The sequence below is a fragment of the Mesoplodon mirus genome (assembly GCF_964341445.2).
Source record: "Mesoplodon mirus genome assembly, chromosome: 5".
Taxonomy (NCBI): Eukaryota; Metazoa; Chordata; class Mammalia; order Artiodactyla; family Ziphiidae; genus Mesoplodon; species Mesoplodon mirus.
Window position 1 is genome coordinate 33,986,468 of NC_138980.1, and position 9,774 is coordinate 33,996,241.

The 9,774-nt window shown below is 40.9% G+C and overlaps 1 long non-coding RNA gene across 1 annotated transcript in view; it reads left to right on the forward strand.

Moving 5' to 3' along the window:
* The first annotated feature begins 1,675 nt into the window (after positions 1-1,675).
* LOC309804261 overlaps positions 1,676-9,774 on the forward strand; it is a 39,485-nt gene continuing 31,386 nt past the window's right edge. The window contains exon 1 of the long non-coding RNA XR_014294105.1: positions 1,676-5,638. This is a non-coding gene — a long non-coding RNA (uncharacterized lncRNA). The remainder of the gene's footprint in view (positions 5,639-9,774) is intronic.

Below are 9,774 nucleotides of genomic sequence, written 5' to 3' on the forward strand. Positions count from 1 at the left end.
TGAAATAAGAAAAATTATGGAAACCCATGTACCACTGCATCAAAAAAAGTAAAATACCTAAGAATAAACCTACCTAAGGAGGCAAAAGACCTGTACGCAGAAAACTATGAGATGCTGATGAAAGAAATTGAAGATGACACAAACATATGGAAAGATATACCATGTTCCTAGATTGGAAGAATCAATATTGTTAAAATGACCATACTACCCAAGGCAATCTACAGATTCAATGCAATCTATATCAAATTACCAATGGCATTTTCCACAAAACTAGAACAAAAAAATGTTAAATTCATATTGAAACACAATCCCAAATAGCCAGAACAATCTCGAGAAAGAAGAGCTGAAGTCAGAACACTCTCCGTGACTTCAGACTGTATTACAAAGCTACAGTCATCAAAACAGTATGGTACTGGCACAACAACACACATATAGAGCACTGGAACAGCACAGAAAGCCCAGAAATAAACCCACGTACTCACTGTCAATCTATGAGACAAAGATATACCGTGGAGAAAAGACACTCTCTTCACTAAGTGGTGCTGGGAAGACTGGACAGCTAAATGTAAAAGAATGAAATTAGAACATTCTCTAACATCATATACAAAATAAACTCAAAATGGATTAACACCTGAATATAAGACCAGATACTATAAAACCCCTACAGGAAAACATAGAGCACTCTGTGACATGAATCACAGCAGTATCTTTTTGGGTCCACCCCCTAGATTAATGAAAACAAAAGCAAAAATAAACAAATGGGAATTAACTAAACGTAACAGCTTTAGCACAGCAAAACAAACCATAAACAAAATGAAAGGACAACCTACAGACTAGGAGAAAATATTTGTAAACAATGTGACCAACAAGTGATTAATTTCAAAAATACACAAACAGCTCATGCAGGCTCAATATCAAAAAAACAACCCAGGACTTCCCTGGTGGTCCAGTGGTTAAGACTCTGCACCCCAAGGCAGAGGGTCTAAGTTCAATCCCTGGTCGGAACTACATTCTGCATGCCACAACTATAGGACCATGCATGCAGCAACTAAAAAAAAAAAAAAAAAAGATCCCACACGCAGCAACAAAGACCCAATGTGCCACAACTAACACCTGGTGCAGGCAAATGAAGAAATAAATATTAAAAACAAAAAACAAAACCCAAAACCCAATCAAAAATTGAGCAGAAGATCTAAACAACCATTTCTCCAAAGAAAATATACAGATGGCCAATAGGCACATGAAAAGATGCTCAACATCACCAATTATTACAGAAATGAAAATCAAAACTACAGTGAGATACCACGTCACACCAGTCAGAAGGGCTATCATTAAAAAGTCTACAAATAGGGGCTTCCCTGGTGGCGCAGTGGTTGAGAGTCCGCCTGCCGATGCAGGGGACACGGGTTCGTGCCCCGGGACGGGAAGATCCCATATGGCGCGGAGCGGCTGGGCCTGTAAGCCATGGCCGCTGAGCCTGCACATCCGGAGCATGTGCTCCGCAACGGGAGAGGCCACAACAGTGAGAGGCCAGCGTACAGACAAAAAAAAAAAAAAAAAAAAGTCTACAAATAATAAATGCTGGAGAGGGTGTGGAGAAAAGGGAAGCCTCCTGCACTGTTGATGGGAATGTAAATTGGTACAGCCATTAGACAGAACAGTATGGAGGTTCCTTAAAAAACTAAAAATAGAACTACCATAAGATCCAGCAATCCCACACCTGGGCATATATTTGGACAAAAGCATAATTCAAAAAGGTACATGCAGGGACTTTCCTGGTGGTCCACTGGTTAAGCCTTTGCCTTCCAGTGTACGGGGTGCGGGTTCAATCCCCGGTTGGGGAGCTAGGATCCCACATGCCTCAAGCCAAAAAACCAAAACATAAAACAGAAGCAATATTGTAACAACTTCAATAAAAACATTAAAAACGGTCCACGTCAAAAAAAAAAAAAAAAGGTACATGTAACCCCTATGCTCAGAGTAGCACTCTAATAGCGGCGCTCTAATAGTTGACAATAGCCAAGACATGCAAACAATCTAAATGTCCACCGACAGATGAATGGATAAAGAAATGCTACATATATAAAATGGAATACTACTCAGCCATAAAAAAAGAATGAAATAATGCCATTTGCAGCGACATCCGTGGACCTAGAGATTATCATACAAAGTAAATCAGAAAGACAAATGTCTCATGATATCCGCTACATGTGGAATCTAAAAAATAATACAAATGAACATATGTACAAACCAGACTCACAGACATAGAAAACAAACTTACAGTTACCAAAGGGGAAAGGTGTGGGGGGAGGGATTAGTTGGGAGTATGGGATTAACATACACACACTACTATGTCTAAAATAAACAACAAGGACCTACTGATAACACAGGAAACTATATCCAACATCCTGTAATAACCTATAATGGAAAAGAATCTGAAGAAGAACAGATACATAGGTAACTGCATCACTTCGCTGTATACCTGAAACTAACAGAACACGGTAAATCAACTATACGTCAAAAACAATAAAAGAAATTGGAGTTATCAGAGAATTCATATATTCAAGACAGTAGAAAAATGGACAAAATAGATGTAATAATAATTTCAACAAGCAGAACACTCTCTGATATAAATTGCAGCAATGTCTTTTTGGATTCACCTCCTAGGGTAATGAAAATAAAAACAAAAATAAACAAATGGGACCTAACTAAACTTAAAAGCTTTTGAACTGCAAAGGAAACCATAAACAAAACAAAAAGACAACCTAAGAAATGGGAAAAAACATTTGCAGACGATGCGACCTACAAGGGATTAATCTCCAACATATACAAACAGCTCATGCAGCTCAATATCAAAAAAAGTAAAACACCCAATCGAAAGATGGGCAGAAGACCTAAATAGGCCTTTCTCCAGAGAAGACATACAGATGGTCAAAAAGCACATGAAAAGATGCTCAACGTCACTAACTGCTAGAGAAATGCAAATCTAAACTATAATACGAGGTATTACCTCACATCAGTCAGAACAGCCATCATCAAAAAGTCGACAAACAGGGACTTCCCTGGTGGCGCAGTGGCTGAGAATCCGCCTGCCAATGCAGGGCACACGGGTTTGAACCCTGGTCCGGGAAGATCCCACATGCCGCGGAGCAACGAAGCCCGTGCGCCACAACTACTGAGCCTGCACTCCACAGCCCGCAAGCCACGACTGCTGAGCCTGCGCTCTAGGGCCCACGAGCCACAACTACTGAGCCCGCGTGCCACAACTAGTGAAGCCTGCGTGCCTAGAGCCCATGCTCCGCGACAACAGAAGCCACTGCAGTAAGCCACTGCCACACACCGCACCGAAGAGTAGCCCCCGCTCACCGTAACTAAAGAAGCAGCCCGCGCACAGCAATGAAGACCCAACGCAGCCGAAAATAAATTTAATTAATTAATTTTTTAAAAAGGCTACAAACAATAAATGCTGGGGAGGGTGTGGAGAAAAGGGAACCCTCCCACCCTGTTAGTGGGAATGAAAATTGGTGCAGCCACTATGGACAACAGTATGGAGGTTCCTTAAACAACTAAAAAGAGAGCTACCATGTGATTCAGCAATCCCACACCTGGCCATATATCCAGAGAAAACCATAATTCAAAAAGATACATGCACCCCAATGTTCATAGCAGCACTATTCACAATAGGCAAGACACAGAAGCAACCTAAATGTCCACTGACAGATGAATACATAAAGAAGATGCAGTACATACATGCAATGGAATACTACTCAGCCATAAAAAAACGAAATAATGCCATTTGCAGCAACATGGATGGACCGAGAGATTCTCATACTAAGTGAAGTCAGACAGAAAAGACTAATATCTTATGATACCACTTATATGTGGAATCTAAAAAAAATGATACAAATGAACTTATTTACAAAACAGAAACAGACTCACAGACTTAGAAACCAAACTTATGGTTACCAAAGGGGAAAGGTGGGGGGAGGGATAAATTAGGAGGTTGGGATTAACAAATACACACTACTAGACATAAAATAGATAACCAACAAGGACCTACTGTATAGCACAAGGAACTCTACTCAACAGTCTGTAATATTCGAAGTGGGAAAAGAATTGATATATGTATAACTGAGTCACTTTGCTGTACACCTAAAACACAACACTGAAAATTAACTATACTCCAATGTAAAAAAAAATTAAAATAAATGAATACATAAGAAAAAAATAGCAAAATTCAACAGAGTTGGAACATATCTATATTTGACAGTCTAGCACTGAAAAATACAGTATCTGTAATGAAAATATTGGCAGCTAGGAGCAACAGTAGACTGGACACAAGAGAAGACAGGGCAATAAGAAATGTCCAAGGTGGGGCTTCCCTGGTGGCGCAGTGGTTGAGAGTCCGCCTGCCGATGCAGGGGACACGGGTTCGTGCCCCCGTCCGGGAAGATCCCACATGCCGCGGAGCGGCTGGGCCCGTGAGCCATGGCCGCTGAGCCTGCGCGTCCGAGCCTGTACTTCGCAACGGGAGAGGCCGCAACAGTGAGAGGCCCGCGTACCACCAAAAAAAAAAAAAGAGAAATGTCCAAGGTGAAGAAAGTAAACAGTAATAAGAATGGGAAAATGAAACAGACCATAAGGGATGTGGGACACAAAGGGCCTGACGTCTGTCAGTGGAGTCCCAGAGGAGGGGAAGAGGAAGAATGAAGAAGACTCCATTCAGTGAAGACCCAATGCAGCCAAAAATAAATAAAAATTTCTTTAAAAAAATAATCATTTAAAAAAAAAGACTCCGCACTCCCAATGCAGTGGGCCCTTGCTCAATCCCCGGTCAGGGAACTAGATCCTGCATGCCACAACTAAAGATCCCATGTGCTGCAACTAAGACCCGGTGCAGCCAAATAAATAAATAAATAAATACACAAATAAATAAATAAATAAATAAATAAATAAATAAATATTTTTAAAAATATATTAAAAACAAGAACTGAGAGGACAAAATTGAAAAATAGGCAAATCTATATTCATAGTTGGAGATGGACACCATCGCACAGCTCTCTATAAATGACAGAAGAAATCAGGAAGGATCATTAAGATCGGAACAACATGAACAGCAGACTTGCCTAGTGGACATACACAGAACACTACTCCCAGCAACTGCAGAACACAGGTTCTTCTCAAGTGCACAGGAAATGATGACCACAGTAGGTAATACTATGTACCCTAATGCAGGTTTAAGAATAATTTATCTCCTGCAGAGCATGTTCTCTGGCTAAAGTGGAATCAAACTAGGATCAATCACAGGATAACAACAAGAAATCCCCCAATGTTTGGTAATTAACTCCTTGACATAAACATAGGCTAAAATAGAAACCATATGGAAATTAAGAACTACTTTGAACTGAATGATGGTGATTATAATACACCAAAATTTGAAGATCCTGCTAAAGCAGGATTGAGGGGAACACTTATGCTTTATGCATAGGTTGGAAAAGAAGAAAGGTTTATTTTACTTATTTATTATCATTAATTTTTTGGCTGCACCACACAGCTTGCAGGATCTTAGTTCCCTGACCAGGGATTTAACCCGGGCCCCGAAGTGAAAGTGCCATGTCCTAACCACTGCACCGCCAGGGTATTCCCAAGAAGAGAGGTTTAAAATCCATGGTCTCAGGTTTCATCTTAAGACACTAGAGAATTAACAGCAAGTTCAACCCAAAACAGGAGAAATAACAAAATAAGGAGGCCAAACATGAAGCAGAAAACGAATGAAATACAAACCAACCTTTGGTCCTTTGATAAAACAACAGCAAACGTTTCTGTCTGTTTGTTTTTAAAGAGAAAACACATGACTAACACCAAACGTGAGAAGCGGGGGCTTCCCTGGTGGCGCAGTGGTTAAGAATCCACCTGCCACTGCAGGGGACACGGGTTCGAGCCCTGGTCCGGGAAGATCCCACGTGCTGCGGAGCAACTAAGCCCGTGCGCCACAACTACTGAGCCCTCGTGCCACAGCTACTGAAGCCTGCGCGCCCTACAGCCCGTGCTCCACAACAAGAGAAGCCACCGCAATGAGAAGCCCACATACTGCAATGAAGAGCAGCCCCCGCTCGCTGCAACTAAAGAAAGCCCGCACGCAGCAATGAAGACCCAACGCAGCCATAAATAAGTAAATAAATAAATAAAAATAAACTTCCCTTTAAAAAAAAAAAACAAGAGAAGGGGGACACCACTACAGATCCTACAGACATGAAAGAGATAATAAAAGGGGTTCAATTTCTGGTTACGACATAGACTGTTGTGGAAGACCATAACTTTAGACGGTTAAAAATAAAACTAGAAAAAGAACAGATTCACTACAGAAACCATATATAGATACAGCCACAATGGAAAACAGCATGACGGTTCCTCAAACAATTCAAAATAGAATTCCCATATGATTCAGCAGTCCCACTTCTGGGTATATATCCAAAGGAAGTGAAATCAGGTTATCTTGAAGACATATATGCACCCCCCATGTTCACTGCAGCATTATTCACAATAGCCAAGACATGGAAACAACCTAAGTGTCCCTTGATGGATGAATAGACAAAGAAAATATGATATATACATTTTTTTCTGGTATACCATAATCACATTATCATTCAGTTCAGGATCGTTCCTAATCTGCATACGGTATAAATACATATATATCTATGTATGTACATATATATGTATAGATACATATATCGCAAATCAAAACAACAATGAGGAATCACCTCACACCAGTCAGAATGGCCATCATTAAAAAGTCTACAAATAATAAATGCTGGACAGGGTGTTGAGAGAAGGAAACCCTCCTGCACTGTTGGTGGGAATGTAAACTGGTACAGCCATTATGGAGAATAGTACGGAGGTTCCTTCAAAAACTAAACCTAGAACTACCGTATGATCCAGTAATCCCACTCCTGGGCATGTATCTGGACAAAAGCATAATTCAAAAAGGTACATGCAGGGAGTTTCCTGGTGGTCCAGTGGTTAATACTTTGCCTTCCAGTGTACAGGGTGTCGGTTCAATCCCTGGATGGGGAGCTAGGATCCCACATGCCTCAAGCCAAAAAACCAAAACATAAAACAGAAGCAATATTGTAACAACTTCAATAAAAACATTAAAAACGGTCCACGTCAAAAAAAAAAAAAAAGGTACATGTAACCCCTATGCTCAGAGTAGCACTCTAATAGCGGCGCTCTAATAGTTGACAATAGCCAAGACATGCAAACAATCTAAATGTCCACCGACAGATGAATGGATAAAGAAATGCTACATATATAAAATGGAATACTACTCAGCCATAAAAAATGAATGAAATAATGCCATTTGCAGCGACATCCGTGGACCTAGAGATTATCATACAAAGTAAATCAGAAAGACAAATGTCTCATGATATCCGCTACATGTGGAATCTAAAAAATAATACAAATGAACATATGTACAAACCAGACTCACAGACATAGAAAACAAACTTACAGTTACCAAAGGGGAAAGGTGTGGGGGGAGGGATTAGTTGGGAGTATGGGATTAACATACACACACTACTATGTCTAAAATAAACAACAAGGACCTACTGATAACACAGGAAACTATATCCAACATCCTGTAATAACCTATAATGGAAAAGAATCTGAAGAAGAACAGATACATAGGTAACTGCATCACTTCGCTGTATACCTGAAACTAACAGAACACGGTAAATCAACTATACGTCAAAAACAATAAAAGAAATTGGAGTTATCAGAGAATTCATATATTCAAGACAGTAGAAAAATGGACAAAATAGATGTAATAATAATTTCAACAAGCAGAACACTCTCTGATATAAATTGCAGCAATGTCTTTTTGGATTCACCTCCTAGGGTAATGAAAATAAAAACAAAAATAAACAAATGGGACCTAACTAAACTTAAAAGCTTTTGAACTGCAAAGGAAACCATAAACAAAACAAAAAGACAACCTAAGAAATGGGAAAAAACATTTGCAGACGATGCGACCTACAAGGGATTAATCTCCAACATATACAAACAGCTCATGCAGCTCAATATCAAAAAAAGTAAAACACCCAATCGAAAGATGGGCAGAAGACCTAAATAGGCCTTTCTCCAGAGAAGACATACAGATGGTCAAAAAGCACATGAAAAGATGCTCAACGTCACTAACTGCTAGAGAAATGCAAATCTAAACTATAATACGAGGTATTACCTCACATCAGTCAGAACAGCCATCATCAAAAAGTCGACAAACAGGGACTTCCCTGGTGGCGCAGTGGCTGAGAATCCGCCTGCCAATGCAGGGCACACGGGTTTGAACCCTGGTCCGGGAAGATCCCACATGCCGCGGAGCAACGAAGCCCGTGCGCCACAACTACTGAGCCTGCACTCCACAGCCCGCAAGCCACGACTGCTGAGCCTGCGCTCTAGGGCCCACGAGCCACAACTACTGAGCCCGCGTGCCACAACTAGTGAAGCCTGCGTGCCTAGAGCCCATGCTCCGCGACAACAGAAGCCACTGCAGTAAGCCACTGCCACACACCGCACCGAAGAGTAGCCCCCGCTCACCGTAACTAAAGAAGCAGCCCGCGCACAGCAATGAAGACCCAACGCAGCCGAAAATAAATTTAATTAATTAATTTTTTAAAAAGGCTACAAACAATAAATGCTGGGGAGGGTGTGGAGAAAAGGGAACCCTCCCACCCTGTTAGTGGGAATGAAAATTGGTGCAGCCACTATGGACAACAGTATGGAGGTTCCTTAAACAACTAAAAAGAGAGCTACCATGTGATTCAGCAATCCCACACCTGGCCATATATCCAGAGAAAACCATAATTCAAAAAGATACATGCACCCCAATGTTCATAGCAGCACTATTCACAATAGGCAAGACACAGAAGCAACCTAAATGTCCACTGACAGATGAATACATAAAGAAGATGCAGTACATACATGCAATGGAATACTACTCAGCCATAAAAAAACGAAATAATGCCATTTGCAGCAACATGGATGGACCGAGAGATTCTCATACTAAGTGAAGTCAGACAGAAAAGACTAATATCTTATGATACCACTTATATGTGGAATCTAAAAAAAATGATACAAATGAACTTATTTACAAAACAGAAACAGACTCACAGACTTAGAAACCAAACTTATGGTTACCAAAGGGGAAAGGTGGGGGGAGGGATAAATTAGGAGGTTGGGATTAACAAATACACACTACTAGACATAAAATAGATAACCAACAAGGACCTACTGTATAGCACAAGGAACTCTACTCAACAGTCTGTAATATTCGAAGTGGGAAAAGAATTGATATATGTATAACTGAGTCACTTTGCTGTACACCTAAAACACAACACTGAAAATTAACTATACTCCAATGTAAAAAAAAATTAAAATAAATGAATACATAAGAAAAAAATAGCAAAATTCAACAGAGTTGGAACATATCTATATTTGACAGTCTAGCACTGAAAAATACAGTATCTGTAATGAAAATATTGGCAGCTAGGAGCAACAGTAGACTGGACACAAGAGAAGACAGGGCAATAAGAAATGTCCAAGGTGGGGCTTCCCTGGTGGCGCAGTGGTTGAGAGTCCGCCTGCCGATGCAGGGGACACGGGTTCGTGCCCCCGTCCGGGAAGATCCCACATGCCGCGGAGCGGCTGGGCCCGTGAGCCATGGCCGCTGAGCCTGCGCGTCCGAGCCTGTACTTCGCAACAGGAGAGGCCGCAACA